Source organism: Pleurodeles waltl, chromosome 5 (genome assembly GCF_031143425.1).
Source record: "Pleurodeles waltl isolate 20211129_DDA chromosome 5, aPleWal1.hap1.20221129, whole genome shotgun sequence".
Lineage (NCBI taxonomy): Eukaryota > Metazoa > Chordata > Amphibia > Caudata > Salamandridae > Pleurodeles > Pleurodeles waltl.
Window position 1 is genome coordinate 1529150289 of NC_090444.1, and position 18992 is coordinate 1529169280.

The window sequence follows — 18992 nt, forward strand, 5'->3', positions numbered from 1 at the left end:
ACTGACCCCAGTGAGGAAAGCCAGGACAAAGGCAGAGGAACGTTACAATGAGGCACATGGCCGAACAAGGAAGATAATTGAAAGAACCTTTGGCCTCCTGAAGGCCAGGTTCCAGTGCCTCCATCTGATAGGTGGATCTCTGTACTACTCACCCAAGAAGGTATGCCAGATCATCGTTACATGTTGCACAACCTGGCCTTGAGACGCCAGGTGCAGGGAGATGAGCCTGGAGATGGTCTTGTGGCAGTGGTGGAGCCTGTGGACAGTGAGGAAGAGGAGGCAGAGGAAGAAGTCATGGACAACAGAAGATCACTCATACAACAGTACTTCCAGTGACACACAGGAAAGACACTGTAACTTCACCTTCCATTGCAGTTTTGTGTTGAACATTGTACATTGCAGCCTGATTTTCCATATTGTATGGCTACTTACTGTACCCTTTGGCATCTATGTTTTCAGATCTCTGTGCCCCACTCCTGGTGTGTTCCCTGCTGCCCACTACAGGTCATACCTATGTATACATGACTGTACAGTTGATTTGCAATGTTTACAGCTCGTTAAATAAATACAAATTTGAATCAATTGACAGACTCCATACTTGTATTAGTTCCAAGGGTGTTAATATGTGTGCAAATAAGCAGAGGGGGTATTGCAATGGGCTGGGTTGATGATGGAGAAAAGTCCAGGGTAGAGTCCAGTCTATTGGTATCAACGGTGCATTGTCCAATGTGGCATAGGAAGGGGAGCAATAATGTGGACAGGGTACCAGAGTGGGACACAAGGGTGACGATCAGGTGAGTCTTATTTCCTGGCAGGGGTCTTGACAATGTTCTCTGGCTTCTGGCTGGATCGCAGGGACCATTTATGTGGTGGTTCTCTATCTGCAGGGGGAGGGGTGCTGGTGGCCTGTTGTTCCTGTGGGGGGGCCTCCTGTTCACTAGCGCCGCCAGAGGTGAAGGGCTGTTCTTCGATTTGGCTACTGTCAGGGGCCTGTTGGTGTGCCACTGCCTCCCTCATGGTGTTGGCCATGTCTGCTAGCACCCCTACAGTGGTGACCAGGGTGGTGTGGATGTGTTTGAGGTCCTCCCTGATCCCCAGGTACTGTCCCTCCTGCAGCCGCTGGGTCTCCAGCAACTTGTACATTATCTGGCCCATGGTCTCCTGGGAATGGTAGTATGCTCCCAGGATCCCTGCAAGTGCCTCGAGGAGAGTGGGTTCCTGGGGCCTGTCCTCCCTCTGTCGCACAGCAATACTCCCAGCTTCTCTGTTGTCCTGTGCCTCTGTCCCCTGAACCATGTGCTCACTGCCACAGACCACAGGTCTCTTATTGTCTTGGGTTTTTGTGTTTGCCTTGGTTCCCTGTAGTGGTGGACACACTGCTGATTGACGTGTCTTTGGGACAGAGGTATGGGCCCGCTGGGTGGGTGCTGTGCTGGTGTTTCCTGAGGGGGGAGGCTCTGTGGTGGTATGGGACTGTGGAAGGGTAACCGGCTGTCCAGAGGTCCCTGATTGGCCAGGTTGGTCATCGTTATCCAGGCGTGCAGAACTTCTGTCATCACTGTGGGCCTCTTCTGGGGGGGGACTGGATGTTGGTGGCACCTTCTCTCCAGTGACGTTGAGTGGGGGTCCTGTGTGGATTAAATGCAGTGTTATTATATCTGTGTGTGCCATCTTGTGCATTGGTATGTTTCCCTCTATGGTTGTTATTGGCAAGGCAGCTTTGGCTTGTGTGTGTTGTGATTCGGTTGGCTAAGTGATGGTCACTAATGTGGATGCTGTTGTGATGGGTGTCCATGCAGGTCTGTGATGGGTGCCTCTGCATTGCTGGTGCATGCAGGATTTGGTATTGGGATGGGTGGGTTGTAATGGTGGGATATATTTGAGGTGGTGGAGTGATGGGGGTGGGGTAGGGTGTATGAGTTTGTGATGGCATGCAGGTGGGGGGGAGTAGTAAAGATTTGACTTACCCAAGTCCAGTCCTCCTGATACTCCTGCGATGCCCTCAGGATGCATGATCACCAAGACTTGCTCCTCCCATGTTGTTAGTTGTGGGGGAGGAGGTGGGGGTCCCCCGCCAGTCCTCTGTACAGCCACCTGGTGTCTTGCTACCACGGAACGCACCTTCCCCCGTAGGTCGTTCCACCTCTTCCTGATGTCATCCCTTGTTCTGGGGTGATGTCCCACGGCGTTGACCCTGTCCATGCCTCTCCGCCATAGCTCCATCTTCCTTGCAATGAATGCCTGCTGCACCTGTGATCCGAATAGCTGTGGCTCTATCCGGATGATTTCCTCCACCATGACCCTTAGCTCCTCCTCTGAAAACCTGGGGTGTCTTTGTGGTGCCCTGGGTGTAGTGTGAGTGGTATGTGTGAGGGTGTATGGGGTGATGTGTTGGGGTGTGTGGTTTGAGGAGTGTGGATGATGTATGGGTGATGGTGTTATGTAGCTCAGATTGAGCGGGTGCTCCTGGCTTGTCTCTCTCTCAGTTGGCAATATTTGTTTTCATTTTAGGGGGTTGTGGGTAATGTGGGTGTGTGTTTCATATTGGATTGGGTGTGTGGGAGTGGTGTGTGTATGTGTGTCAGGTGTGTGTAGTTGAAATTGTCCAATGTGGTGTAGTTTTGTTAGTGTGTGTGTATTTTAAGCGTGGCTGTGTGTACTGCGGTTGAAAGACCGCTGCAGTGATTCGTGTGTCCTGATGCTGTAGGTGTGACGCTGTAGATTTTGGTACCAACAATTTATCACTGACCTTTGGGCTGGCGGACTTGTGTGGGTGTCTTTATAGCGGTGGATTTCTCTGTGTGGGTCATAATACCCGTAACGGTATACCGCTGCGGTCATGTTATATTGCGGTCGGCGGCATTTACCGCCAAGGTTGTAATGAGGGCCATAGTGTGCATACGTTCTTACTTGCTGTTCTGTGGAAACCGTGCTTTTGGATACAGTGCCAGGCAACATAGAATATTTTCAATGCGGTCCTTCTAGCATATTCTAAAGCAGAATGCAACATTTGGACCAATTTATTTCCTCTAATGGACTACCCACCCAAGTCTCAGAGGATGGAGGGGCAGACCTGAAGATTTCACTTATTCTTTAGGGGCATTCAGAATGGAATGTTTATAGACTTCAACCAACCACTAACGTATATAAGTAAAGAAGAATCACCACCTGCAAGGGGCATGACAAGCTTTTTTACTACAATATACTGCAGATGTGTGAGGAACAATCTTTAAAAAACATAGCTATTTCCCCACAACAATGAATTGTTAAGTGCATATTTGAAATAACATTTATGAGTTCCTTTTTAATTCAGATCGTAGTAGAATCAGGATCTATTGCAGCACTGTTTGTGCACTGAGAGGTGCCGTTTACAGACTAATTTCCATAATTGTTGAGTCAAATTTTGCATTACTTCCATACTTCCGTGTTTATGTGGATGTGTATCTTTTGTGACCCCCATGTTACCACCTCTATTTAGAGGTGTAGGAAATGCATTGGCCCGTGAGGGCAGGGAATGAACTCTCCACTCTCCAAAGCCATCCCTGTATTTTTTGTTTTTCAGAACAAACCCACACTTTTGGTAGTTCATTTTGTGGTGGCCTCTGGGAAAGAAAACAGAAATCAGAGCAGAAGGAAAAATACATTAGTCTGTGCAGAAAGTGCATCTGTCATACTGTCACTAGGGTACTTTTCAATATAAGAAGCAGTCATCAAGTGGGGAGTTGAGGTGAAGGCTTCAGCCAACATCTCAAGATGGTGGAGTGACCAGGGCCTAAAGGTCTTCTGTTTTTTTTTTTTGGGTCAAAGGTATATATAGATTTAGGGGCATATTTAGAATGCCGTGGAGCCAGCTTGCGCCGTATTAACGTCATTATTTTTTATGCTAATGTGGCCCAAAGAGACCAAAATCCCCACATGTATGTAAAGAGCAGGGCAATGCATGCATTGCGCCACTCTGTAACTCTTTGCTCTACATTATGCATGTGCCAGGTATAATGTATGCAAATGGGGCATTACCCCGTTAGGGGAGCTGGAAAAATAGCATAAGGAAATCTATGAGATTCCCTTACACCATACCTCAAAAGCAGGCATTAAAAAGGGGGCTTCCATTTTTAGAATGTGGCCCTATGTACTCTGCAGATGTAGCGCCAATATTTTGGCACTACTCCTGCAGAGTACATCAATAGCATCATGCCCCCTACCCTGCACCATGGTGCACCGTATTTTAAATACGGCGCACACTCGTGGTGGTAGGGGGTTCTAAGGAGGGCAGGGAAAGTGGTACTGCACTTGGTGCAGCACCACTTTCAGTAAATCTGCCCCAATGTTTGATAATAATAGCTGTCATGATTTTCTTAATGTGATTTAAGAATTGATTTATATTCGGCATTATGAGGTATGGGGACAGGAAAGATTTATTGGTAAAAATAAAACTAATTAATGGAAAAAAACCATACAAATAAAATTCAAATTGAGAGAAACATCTTGAATGAAAGATAATTTTCAAGAAATACGATTAAGTTAAAACATACTTTGAAATACAAAAATGGAATACACAAACAATATTTTATTGTACTAAAAAATGGACAGTACATTAAATCTATAATTGAATATGGATGAACAATGAGCAAAAGTACTGTGCCCCACATCAAACCCAAGTTAGAGAACAGAGTTTTAAAAATGTCAAACTAGACCACTTTTTACAACAAATACAAAAATGCATGGTTCCTGAATAACCTTCCTCCTTGTTTAATGGAAATTGTCCTTAGAATGATAATGTGTGTTGGGGCCGGTGTTGTCCAATTAAAAAGTAGTTTGGGGGGGTCATAGGTAGGGCTATAATGATGAAGGATCTATGTAAACATTGTCGAACTCTAACAAAACATATTTTTTTAAAGATGAATTTACACCTTAATGTCTTGGCTCCTAAGTCTTAATCCTGGTGTTAAGTACTTTTATGGATGATTGGGTTAATTCATGCTTTAACCTTCATTACTTTTTTCCATAAGAGTTATCCTCACCAAATTTCAGCCATTTTTTCTAACTGCCTTGGCGCTTTAAAGATACCCAGTGTTTGTGTATTCCTCTAGTGGAAACTGATGGAATGACCAAAATGCCAAAATATAGCGATTTGGGGAGCGTAAGGGGGCAGACAAGAAGGGGATTTTAAATGTGTTGTGCAGGAAAGCATATGATGTTTCTTCTAGAAATGGAATCAACAGAAGGTTTACTGAGCTAGTTAATATCATTTTTCCAACTTTGATCAACAAGCAGTTTCATCAAAAAAAACATTTTTACCACTGTTTTCTAAGAGGTAGTCCATTTTTACTAATTTGTATGGTTGTAACCTACTTATAGCTTGGAGTGGAAACAGGTGTGAAGCCCCTAGGTACTCCTAGAAAGATGCATGTTTCTGAAAGGTAACTAAAATTTGGAATTTGGTAAGGGTTTTTTTGTAACTGTATCAAGATTTTCTTAAATAAACTAATCAATGGATTTGGAAAATAATGAAAATGATTAAGACATATAGAAAATTGTGACATCATCTGAAATGTTTGTCCTAATGGTTGATTTGCAAAAGCATACACTGTTATGTCAAAGTGACCCTTCAGGGTGTGGGCATATATTCGGTTTGTAGCAGGGTTAGGCGGAATGTGTCTTTCTGGCAGCTGAACTCGTGAATTTTGGCAACTCTGCATTACTCGTGTAACATGGAGTGTGGGTCAAATTCTGCCAATTGCTGCACAGGTAATTTTTTTCCCGCACGACTCCAGAACTGTGAACTAGCAAGAGAGATTTTGCATCCCCTATTGTGATTTTCTAATGTGGGGCATCGCGAGTGGTCACAGGCAGAGGGCTGCTTCTTGAGTAAATTTGCTGCTGTTCGAGTAGATTATCTACTTGAGCAGCAGAAAAATCACCTTGAATAGGTCTGCGCTCTTTCACACCACATGGAGTCGCTCACACTGGTGCTACATTACAGTGTGAGCAGTGCAACATGCATATTTTTCACCTGCTGGCATATCTCTGTGTAATATTGCAGAATTCTATGTAACAGTGGAATTCCGCAGAGTGAAACTTCATGTGTCCTGCCCACAACTAGCTTTTAGGTTCTCTAAAAACATATCATATGGAGAACAAACACCTAAGCTGTAGTTTATCAAGATGTTTCATTGTGTGTCAAGCATACAGATCACATAATTAATTGCTTAAAAAGGTTCTGAGAACTCTCTAAATGCTTCAATGACAGACCCATGAGTCTTAAGAGTACATATAGAAAGATTAAGATGAAAACCTTCCATCAGAAACTGCATGACTCCTGAAAATGGAGCAAAATAATCAGAAAGATCATGCATCTAGTACTGAGAATGGTGCATCAAAGAAGAAAATGTCCTTACAAGAAGGTCTGCCTGTGAGATGTCCTCTTCCTTGATGTGGTCCACTAAAAGACTCAGAAGAGTGCTCTCAGTCCAGAGACCTACAGTTGTTGCCACCTGATTTATGGTTTTCGACCTGGTGCACCTCCAATGTTTGATGTACTCAATGGCTACAGTATTTTCCATCCAAATGAAGACATCTTTCTGAGAGATGAAGAGTCCGATCTTCAAGAGAGCTCTGGAAATTGCCATACACTCCCTCAAATGCAACAACCTCCTCTCTGTCTTGCTTGTCTGTTATGATCACAGCTGGTTGTGCAGGGTGCATGTGCATTCCCCTCGGAAGCCTGTCTGTGATCAACCTAGCTTCTCCTTGCCCTGGCTAGAGAGATGAACTGGATGGTCCAATTTGGAATTAACTTTTACCAAATTACATTTGGGAATTAACAGATGAGTTGCCACAGAAGGGAGCAGAGATAAAGATAAGCCTAAGAAACTGTGAATAAACCTACTTCCCTGTGCCCCTAAACCTCTAGACAACACTTCGCTAACACCTCTAGGCTGGAAAGAAGCACCTTGACCAGACTCTGGAGATGAACTATTCTTTCCTTCAGTGAAAGAAGTCTCCCCAGGTCCTTTCTGAAATGGATCCAATGAACTTGAGCTGTTTCAAAGGTATCAACTGACACTTCAGATTGTTGAGCCGCAGCAGTCCCAGTTTGTTGGTTATAGATTCTGTGACCTCCAGGAATCTTGAAAGTTTCCTTGTTTGATGGGGCATAAAGTAACCAGTTTTCAAGATACATGTTTGCTGGAATCATCGCCTGAAGATGAAGAAAAGCCATCCCCAGAGCCATGATCATTGTGAACACTCTTGAGACTACCTTTATTCCAAACAGATGTACAATCAATTGCAAATGGCATCTTTCTATCACAAATCTGAGAAACTTCCAACCCATCTTTGATATGGGAATGTGGAAATAAGTGCCCACTGGATTGAGTGTAATCATGAAACCATCTAATAGTATCAAAGGTTGATTATTTTCACATATGGAATGAACTGGTTCAGGTCAACTAAGTGTATGATTAAATGATAGCTTCAGTAAGTTTTCTTGACAGGGAAATCTATTAAATCAACCCCAAGCCACTCTCCTTGGCAAGTACTGACACAATTGTTCTTTTCTTTACAAATGAGGCAATACCCTTCATCACAGTTTGCTTCTTGATCGAGTTTCTAGGCACAGGTGTCTGGATAGTTCCTGACAGAACTGGAGGTTGCAGGAACTCCATATGATACCTCGATTTGACAATGTTGAGTACCCATTTGTCTTCCATCATGTTCTGCCATTGTGAGACAAACCTCTTTATACAACCGCTGATCCGTAATGGGGCACATACTTGTCATAGTCAGAAATTCTATAACTTAGAACCAGACTCCTGCTTCTGCTTCTGCTTCTGCTTCTGAAAGAATGAAAAGAAGAGGACTTTCTGTTCACCTTGGAGGATTGGTTAAAGGGTTGCATCTTGTGAGGCCTGAAAAAAGATCATCACTTATATAATTCAGTGGATCTTGATAATTCCTTGATAATTCCTTTCTAAATGAAGAAGAACATTTCCTCTCCTTAAACAACCAATGCAGTCTCTCTTCCAACTCAGCTCCAGACAACCTTGGACCTTCAAACGGCACCCTGAGAGCAGTAGAACACTGTGAAGCATTGGTGTTATAATCCTTCAAGTATACGTTGTATCAGGCTAAAATTGATGCACCACATACCAAAGCTGCTGACCGGACCAGATCAAAAGAAATATTGGATAATAACTTAAATTGACACTCAATCAACTCCAGTAAAGGGAGATAGACTCCTTCCTTCGGAACCATCTGAAAACAGTTTTTAAGCCAGTAATCAGAGAATGCCTTGTATAAGCACCTTAGATCCCTGCTCTCAGAGCCACATGGGATCCCTAAAAACCTTCTTCTGGGCAGCGCCCACCTTTTAATCCACAGGATTCACTGAATACTATTTTGCAGCCATCTCTTCCAGAGGACATCATTTTGACATGAAGTGTGGCAAAGAAATGTTCTCAGAGTCTCCCCATTCATTCTTCATCACATATAAGACAAACTGCTGGATGTGCATAGGATTTCTAGAATTCCCATAGTAACTCTAACATGTGAGAGGATCTGCTTCAAATCCTTCCTGCAAACATACTTCCCCTTAAAATCCTAGAAGGAGAAGAGTCATTACTATTGGAATATATATAAGAGGCTGAAAGGAGTTCCCCCATTGATTTTAGAATCTCCAAAGCAATCCTTCAAATTCTCCCCTTTTCTTCTTCCTTCTCATTTCTCCTATGCCTTTTAGGAGATTAGGGAGAAGAATTTGCATCATATGGAGATGAATCTGGAAAGAGATCTGGAAGAAGAAACTTGTCTCAGTTTTGTTGAGTGCTTATCCATCACAAAATTCAAGGGTAAAACCAAAGTCAGGGCCCCATTACGAGTTTGGTAGAGGGGATTACTTCATCACAAATGTGACGGTTATCCCATTCACTGCATTACAAGTTCCTTTATACCTTATGGAGCTTGTAATACGGCGGATGGGATATCCATCATGTTTGTGATGGAGTAATCCCCTCCGCCAAACTCATAATTTCCTCAGCCTGGAAAGAAGAATCTCTGTTAAATGCAGAAACTGTCAAATCACAGGGAAAGTTGCATGCTACCTGACCAGTGATGAGTTTTTAACTGCTTTCACCTTCCCAAAGTAGGGCAAAACAAGCTCATGCATGTGTGAAGCTGACTGTAAACATTGCATATGTGTGAAGTAGAATAGTTCCATCTCACATGCACATGCTTCCCGGTTTCACCTTACTGCAACCTGGATAGAGAACAATTACAGAAGTCTAGTCCTGTCCGCGGCACAGAACAATACGCTGGCCACTCCAGAACTGCACATACTAGGAGAATCAGGACAAGTGAGGAGACTGCCACCACCCGCCCTTGTGGCGTAGCTCTGCTGGCAAAAAGAACCCAAAATGGAGTAATCAAAATGACTGCATACTAGCTACTTATTCAGGCTCTGTCCCAAGTTTGTTGTCCCTCATCCCAACAGAAAGAAAATAACTGGAGGATTAAGGGTGAGCTACCAACTATATGGAACCCAGGAAATAGGGTATGGCTTACTTTGAATTATCCTGTGTTTCTTTCTGTCCAGGGAGGGAAATACATCATGACATAATGACTGAGACAAGCACGATGGATGTAGTGGTAATTTTTATTTTCTTGCATTCTAGCTCAATTTGCAGAAAAATCAAATTCATAAAAATAAATAAATGTTCCACAATTCTGTCTTCCCACACATCTATCAAAAAACAGCAGCCCACTTCTGTAGCTGTGCAGAGGGCCTGTGATACAAAACTTCCTGAATTGCAAGCTGGAGACATCACATTTCATCCAGCAAAATTAAAGCTGTTTTGCCCTCTTTGGACTAGGAGCATTGCCCTCGGTCAAAAATCACTGGTGTTTATTGGGCCTTCGCCCTGTTCTTCCAAGATGCTAGCCCAAGTTTAGCGCCGGCTTGTGCCATTCAATAAAAATGGCACCAGGCTGGTGTTGTAAAATGACACAAGCCACCACTAAACATTTTGCCACAAATGTATCTTAGCACAGTTTGCGGCAAAAAGCATAAATCTGGGCTGAAATGTTTGTGTGAGAAGGGCTATGGCGAGATGAGGGGCACTTTTTCCAGGTGGTAGTGAGGGAATCCGTGGAAGAGGAAGTCATGGGAGGGCACCAAAAACAGATTGTCGCACCAGGCACCAATAGTTCTGAAGCAGACCCTGATTGTAGGAAACACTGCAAGGTATTCAAGCTCATTACAAGGCACATTGTTTACTTCTCTTCTGACATAAAAACACAATATTCATGAACACTAATCGCAATGAGTCTTAATGTGCGACCTACCTCATGAGTGTTATTGAGATAGGTAAATTACTACCCACTCCAATTCAGAGGTTTGTGAACCAAATTTTAGTACATAGGTTGGTTTGTAAAATGTACTACTGCTAGTAAAAAGACTGTTGAGAATTACAACCAGTTTTTGGCACCCAGTATTTAGGACATGTGGCTTCAAATGTTGAAGTACAACTTTACCCACTTGTAATACTTGCTAGAGCTAGCTTTGATTGCTTGATAATATACTACACCTAATTTATGTCCTAAAAAGAATGAGACTGATGTGAAAACTGCGTTCGCAATTTAGTGTTATGTAGATTTTATTGATTGTGGATCAGTTACGCCAAATAAAAACAACATGAGGCAAATGTCACCAGAATATCCTATTGCATCATATATTTGCATATATCTTAGCATGCACATTTCTCTACATTAATCTTCTAAATTGTCATGTCTGTCCATATGGTAATGGAGGATTTCAGTAACTGTGAACTTTCAAAAAAGCATGGCTTACATGTGTGAAATAAATGGGTCTATTATACAGAGCACTCTAAAGCACAAGATCCATTATCTTCCTGTATTGATAATAGTAATCCAAATACAAATAACACTAATAATAATCATAACAAGCACTTTCTAAAGATCTAGAACAGCCATGGTTATATGTATAATGACCTTTCAACCCTGGAAAAATTGACGTTTTGGATTTTCTGTGTGGCACATTTCTTTAGATGATAGTTACTGTATAAAGCAAAACATTTATAAACATGTCATTTCTATGAAGTTGATTGACATTTCTAAAGGAATGGGTGATATTTTGTCTCTTAATTTTAACTTCACTGAAATCATTCCCAATACTCAAATTTGAAGAGCTGTAAGGTCACTGGCAGATTAATGCTGTTGTGCAGTAGTCTCAAAATGATGCACCAATTACTCTAACTGACATGCTAAGGTTTCTGCTTCTGTTGCTTGTATCTGATAAATCATTTTCACAAAGATTAGCAATCATGGGGCTCAGGAGTGAAAGTTAAATTGTTAGTTGCTATTGAAATTCCTCTAACAACAAATTGTAAAACAGACCTGAAATTGGGTTATTGGTTGGGGGATGAAACTCTACTAAAGCAGCAACCACAATTCTTGCTGTGGAAAAGTTACAAACAAACCCTAAATTAACCTGTGCTCAACCCTCGGGTAGTTTGGCACAGAGCAGTCAGGCTTAAGTCAGAGGCAATTTGTGCAACACCTCAAACAGTAATAAAGTGAAAACACCACACAAAGGTAGGAAAATAGCACTTCCTTTAATTAATTGAACAATACCAAAATGACACAAATCCAATCAGTACAACTTGAGATATGCAATTTTAGAGATTTTAGTGAAGACAGCACAAAAATCTCAGCTATGGATATGAAATTGTGCTGGACTGGAACAAAGTCATAAGTTGAGGCCGATCACAATGGAGAATGGGCTGGCTACAGGGACTCAGGCTCACTGAACAGAATACCTTAATTCCTTGCTGCGGAGTTTTGCAAGGCCCCATTTCGGGATGCGTATTGCAGCCAGGGCGAAGCATCAGTCAAAGAAGTTGTAGAGCTGCAACGCAAGGTCCTGTGTCATTGTCAAGGATTGCGTCAATAAGGGCTTGCAATTCAAAGTCTGGCATTGAGGATGGGTGGTGCAGTCAAGCCAGTGCTTCATTTCGAAAGAGCTGCAAGGCTGTAATGTGAGAACGTGCATTGTTAAAGATTCTATCGTTGACGACAGATTTGCTACGCAAGGTCCAACATTGGTGAAGCTTCGCACAGTGGCAGTTCTGATGCAGGCTGCAAGGTCGATGCAGAGTCCTTGCGTTGAGAGAAACCTTGCAGCAGAGGCAATGTGTAAGTTCAGCTCGGGTTGTGCGTTGGTTCAGCTGGAACCTCAGATAGTCTGGCAGAGCACCTCCAGGGTAATTTCTAAAAGTCCAGGAGTAGGTAGCACAACTTGTCAGGGTAGGAGTCACAGATGGCTGAGTCCAAGCGCTGGGTTCAAGGTTGTTGGAGAGTTCTTTCCCTGAGGATCTCAGGAGACCAACCATCTAGCCCTTGGAGTCGCTCTGGGGTCCTGAGTTCAACAGGTACAAGTATAGTCCTTCTCACCCAGGTAAGGAGGTAGCAGGTCAACACAGTTAGTCAGCAGTCCAGCAAGACAGTAGTCCATCAGGGTATCAATTCAGCCGAGGAACAGTCCTTTTACCAGCTCAGCAGTCCTTTTGAGTATCCGTAGGTCCAGAAGCGTCCTCAAGATATGGTGTCTGAGGTCCCATATTTATAGCTGGACCTTCTTTTGAAGTGGGAGAAGCTTCTAGAGGTATCCCCTCAAAGTGCACAGGCTTCCTGCTTCCACTGCCATAGCCCCAGTTTAACTACAGGGGGTATGCAGCCCTTTGTGGGGAGGCAGTACACACCCTATTCAAATGTAAGTAGTGCTGTGTCCAGCTCCGCCTGTCCATCATGTCTTACGTTCTTTATCGAATGTGGATGTCTAGAAGGAATATACAAATCCCAACTATTAGCGAAACTCAGCTATGTGACCCACAGATGAGCTACAGGTACTAAATGCCCACGGCAGGAAAATGCCCACTTTAAAAAAAGTGGTATTTTCAAGATTGTAATAAAAAATCTGACCATAAGAGGATTTTTCTTTACAATGAAGACACCGAACATGAACTGATTACCTTTGGCTATTTGGAAGTTACAGCTTAATAAATGTAACAGGGTAACTCCAATATTATCCCAGCGCCGACATAGGCCTTGCAGTAGTGAAGTAGAGTGTTACACTAGCAGGGCACGTAAAGTTAAAATTTTAAATTACACTGCACCCTGACCCCTGGGCTGTCAGGAGCCTAAGAAAGGGCTGACTTATATGAATTACAAAGGAAGGTTTGGGCCTGGCAAAAGATTTATTTTAGCAATATTGTATGATGCCCTCCTGTTTTGCTCAAAATAAATCTTTCCTCAGTTTTTAATGCGTGTGCCTTTTTTTAGACAAATGATGGCATGATCCACTTGAACCTGCCCTGGTGAATGCACAAACTTAAATGGTTAAAGAAGCCAAACCACAAAAGTGGCATGGTGCCACTGTGCACTAACTATAACAGCAATGTGTACCTATGTAGCAGTACTTCAAAAACCGAACAAACATCAACATTTTCAACAAACGTTGTATTCTCAAAACCAGTTATCAAATGTCAATAATACAAAATGTAATAAACACAGTTCTGACAATTGATTTACATTTAATGCTGGAAATTCAGAACAAGCATTGTAAAAAAAATCTTGACTTGCATTCAATCCATGGACTGTATCAAAACCTAATGCATTTCGGGACCAAAGCATCCCTTCTTCAGTGGTAACTGAAAATAGGATAAGAAAAGAAACATTGGGAAACAAGGAGGGCCATTAGTCACTTCATTTAAAAGAAAGGAAGGTTGTTCATAGGTAACCACACTATAATACTGTGAGGGTCTGGGGCCCCAAAGATATTGAACCCTGACATCGCCAACTGCTAATAAAATGCAGGGTAGATTCAGAGTATCAGGAAAACCATGCTGACCCTCATGTGGTATGAACTGTGCAGCTCAACTGAGTGATTGAATCCTAAAACGAAATGCTCCTGTGAAAAAAACAAACAACAATATGTGCTTCAATCAAACCAAGTCAATAATAAGGCAGAGTAGGTTCAGTGTGCCAGTAAAAGCATGCCAGCCCTCATGTGGTAAGAGCTGTGCTGCTCACCCGAGTGAATGAATCTGAAAACAACGTGGTCCTGTGAAATACCCAAACAACAATGTACGCTTCAATCAAATCAAGATAATAATAATGCATTGTGTTCCCTGTTTTGTGCCGGGCCTCAAAAAAATAAGATGTCAAAGGGAACATAGGCGAAAGCCCGTTAATGGCCCATTTTCACCGCCAAGAAAATTTACCCGTATTGATGGCACCATGGACAAAAGCAGCTTGCGGCAGGACAATAGCCCCTTCTCCCACCGAGCCATTCTTTTTTTATTTTTTTTTTATTTTAATATGTCGGAGGGAGGGGGTTACATGAGAAAAAAAAAGAAGAAGACATAATATATCCGTGCGAAGAAAGTAAAGTAAACAAAACAACGGGAGAAAGAAGACCTTTAAAAAAAACCTCAGTTATATATATCACATATCGAAACAATTAGCATTTTTTTTTTTTTTTGTTTAAACTGTGTCTTGATATTCCAACCATCTAGTCAGTGGTGCCCACATTCGTTCTCCTCTATGTCTCTTCTTATGACCCTTTAACTTATAAAGACTTAATTCAGTATTATAGATGGTAAGTAATCTAGAGCGCCAATTCTCAAACGTGGGGGGTTCTTTTTTGAGCCAATCTGTAGCAATACATAAGCGGTATATTGCCATGGACAAAAATAAAAATCGCCTTATTTTATATAGTACAGGTTCCGTACTTTCAGGTGAGTCCACGACTCCCAATACTACCAGCATAACAGTAACCTGAATATTGCAATGCGTGATCTTCTTAAGGAATACCTCTATCTCATTTAATATTCCCTGCAACATTGGGCATACAAAAAACATATGCATTATCTCAGCTTCAACTTCCCCACATCGATTGCAGCTTCCAGAGGATATCCCCCACTTTTTCAGTTTTGCTGGAGTATAATATAAGTCCATCAGTGTTTTGTAATGCTGGGTTTTCAAATTAGCTGATAGAAATGTTGTCTCAGCCATGGCTAAGCCCACCGAGCCATTCACGATGTGCAGTCCCATTGACCCAACTGTAGCAGTCAAACCACCTGAGTTGGCAGACTGGGAGCTATATAAGGATGAAAGTCACACTTTTAACACTTTCCACAATTCCTGCCACCATGAACCCGCTGCTACCAGTCCTCCTGTTGCTCCTGGGCAGGTCCAAGATGGAAATCAACCTGTCATCACCAGAACAGAAGGTAAGTCACAGACATTCCTGTTACCCTTGGAGTTGTTGAATCACAGGAATACTGAACTCTTGCATGGCTCAATAATTTGTGCAAACACCACTATAATGCTGCACAATGGTAAAGTATGTAATGTTGTAGTAAGAAAATATATCAGAACAGAGCTTTAGATATATGTAGCACCCACTAATCTGCTATGGGCTGCCTTCTTGGCAATGAACACCTGCACTAGAAGTCTCAACAGTCACAAATCACAATGTTTCAACAGAGGTGTGTGCAATAATGTCCCCAAAATCTCAAAAGTGTCACTGAAACAGTATACCCAATCTGAACCAAACAATGGCATCATAATGTGGCAACTACACTACAACATGCTACAGGTGGGTATGCACAGAATGCACTACAATCTTTACTGGTGAACTGCAAACATGGCAGAAATGTATAAAGGTCACATGTCCCCTTGGTGTGTGCGTTATACAACAAACATAAGATCCCATTTAGGTGTAAATTGCCAGGCTCCCTGTGTAATGCATATCTGCATATTATTGACACATCATGTCAAAATAAACACACATGCATTCTCCGGTCACTAAAACAGAAACATATATGATTTTGATGCAATTGTCCAGTGTTAGACTTTTCATCCTTGGAGTGGTCTCCCCTAACTTTTTGCCTCTATTTCCCAGGTTGTTGCTGTGTGCTGGACTCTGTTTTTGCAGTTTGTGTTACTATGGGCACTTTACTACTGCTATCCAATGCTAAAGTGCAAGCGTACCATTATAAAATGTGCATGTAATTGGCTTTCCATGATTGGCATATTTAATTTACTGGTAAGCCCCTGGTACAGTGCACTAGAGGTGCCCAGGGCCTGTAAATCAAATGCTACTAGTGTGCCTGCAGCACTGGTTGTGCCACCCACATTAGTAGCCCTGTAAACATGGCTCAGATCTGCCACTGAAGTGTCTGTGTGTGAAGATTTTAACACCCGCTGACGGATCCTGATAACGTCCCAAACCCTCATTGTGCAGTTTTGCTGATACCGTGTGGCAGGGTTTTCGGCTGGACATGGAAAAATAACACAAAGCCTGCCCAGACCTGAGTGCTGCCCAGATCGACGTATCGCTCTCCTGTGGAGAGGAAAAACGACACACACCGACCCGACCGGACATGGAGAAACAACGCACGGTTTTGCTTGCGGGTGAGAAATCGATGCATTGCTAACCTTTTTCAATGCACACTCATCTGTGCATGTTATTTTGATGCTACCCAGGTACTTTTCAATGCTAACAGTGTTTTTACTGTTTACAATAGGATTTAAGACTCTTTTTGCTTTTAAAATGAATAACTTAACTTGTGTATATTGGATTTTTGTTGTTTTGGTCTTGTTTCTTTTAGCGGGGGTTAGCTGAAGGTGATTCTCCTTTACCCTGACTAGAGTGAGGGTCCTTGCTTGGACCGCGGGGTAGCTTGACTGCCAACCAAAGACCTCATTTCTAACATCCAGTAACAAGATGGTTGCTTGGACCAAATTCAAAATTAAAATGTCCATCACAAATGTACAACACAAATGTATGTTTTGAAAAAATATCTAAAACAAACAATCTGTGCTTGTCACTGTCATAAACAAAGTAAGTGCATGGCACACACATTAGCAGAAAAAAACATAATCAGTAAACCATTAGTAACAATCACAAAATAAGGCCAGAACAAAGGTCTTCCAATGGTGTGCTTCACAGGCAATGCCAAGAGCATGGGCCAGGAACCTATTCCCCACTCTCTATTTCTCTCTGTGGGACAACAGGCCTAACAAGTAGTCACAACTATCAAATGTGTTTAAAGATCTACCATTACTCTCCCCAAAAGGCAATTATGATTAAGCACTGTCACACCATGTGCATGAAATCAGCATCTACCAGTGGCATTTGAGGCAACACTGAGTTGAGTTTGCATCATTACATTGAGCCTGTGAGTGGTCAGGTATGCCATATGTAAATAATTCAATTGAGTATTTTTAAATTGTGTTCATTGTTAGTTTGTGAGACTGTTCCAGTGTCTGTGTCCATTCCTTGTACCTCAGTAGCCTACCCAGGAGTGCCTCCCATCTTGTCTGGGCATGCTGTACATCGTCAAGGTGCGATGTCAACAGCATCTTATACAACCAAGAAATTAACCTCTTTTTGGGACTCTGAATCCATGTCTCCCAGCATATTTTGCAGTGTGTCTATGATCATGCTATAGGTCAGAAACTAGTCTGAGAAGCCAGTCTGTTGCCACCAGACCATCCAAGCCTCTGAAGGCCCCCTCCTCATCAAAACGTCACACAGCCATGGAGGCTCCAGAGTGTCTCCGTCCCCCAGGTTGCCTCCAGAAGGTCTGGGTCTGAATGAAAGATTTTGACAACCAGATACTCGAGGACCCTTTGACCCCCTCTTTCTACTGCCTATCATTTCACTGTGGGAGACTCAGACTGGCCGTGCCTTTTTGGAAAGGTGCATGTTTTTGCAAGTTAAGGCAAAGGCCCAGCTTCTCCGAGCAAGCCACACTCCACAGCATGCCTTCCCCAGGGTTACAGCAATAGAGCAGCATGTCATACATGTAAAGGGATACCGTATGTTCTCTCTCTCAGTGGTATACTGTCAGAAATTGGATTGTTTGTTCACTACCAGAACATGTAAAACCTAAAAGCACATATTCAACTTTTTAAATACATTTCACACTGCCCTTATTGCTGTCCAGGGCGTGCCTTAGAGATGACTTTTATGCATTAATAAGGGAGGTGTGGGCCTAGCAAAAGGTTCATTTTGTCATGTCTGAATGAAAGTTTAGAACTGTACGCACACAGGATGCAATGGCAAGCCTAAACATGTTTAAAGGACTACATAAGTGGGTGACACAATCAGTGCTGGAGGCCAACCAGTAGCATTTAATTTGCAGGCCCTGGACACAAGTAGTGCCACTGTACTAGGGATTTAGAAGTAAATTAAATGTGCCAAATGGGTATAGGCCAAATCAACATGTTTTTAAGGAGAGAACACAAGCACTTTAGCACTGGTAAGCAGTGGTAAAGTACGCAGAGTCCTGAAAGCCAACAAAATGTGCCACTCACTAGTTTCTGCCAGATCCCCCATGAACAGCTACAGATCCGTATTGGTCCCATGCAGGTTCAGGGCCTGGATTTTCTGTTAGGTGACCATTTGTGTGTCCCCAAAGCTCTCTCTGCTTCCCCCCACCTCAGGCAGGTCATCCTCCTTCACATCCTTCAGTGCTGAGATGGCCTGCAGTATCACTGTAGGATGGAGCTAGCTGGTGGAGAACGCAACATTTATCAGCCATCTTGCGTCTAGCCACGCACCCCTACACCATACCATACATTATAAGGATATTATGAAGTTACTGGAGAGTTCCATGACCATATAGAGGAGCGAGGCAAAGGCAGAAATTCTTCATAAAGTCATGGAACTTCAAGATGCCTTGAAACATACTCGTAGTGTATGGCAGGGGTACTTAATCCCTTCAAATACACAGCCATACCATTAACCTTCGCACAAACTGCTCAGTCATTGTGTCTCGCTATTTCATGTATATTGAAGGCAAGCTGAATGAAAGCGAAATCTGTAATGCAAAATTAAACATTAAAAAAACAGTATTTTTTGCCAAAGAGATATTAGAATCAGTTTGATGTTAGTCATGATATAA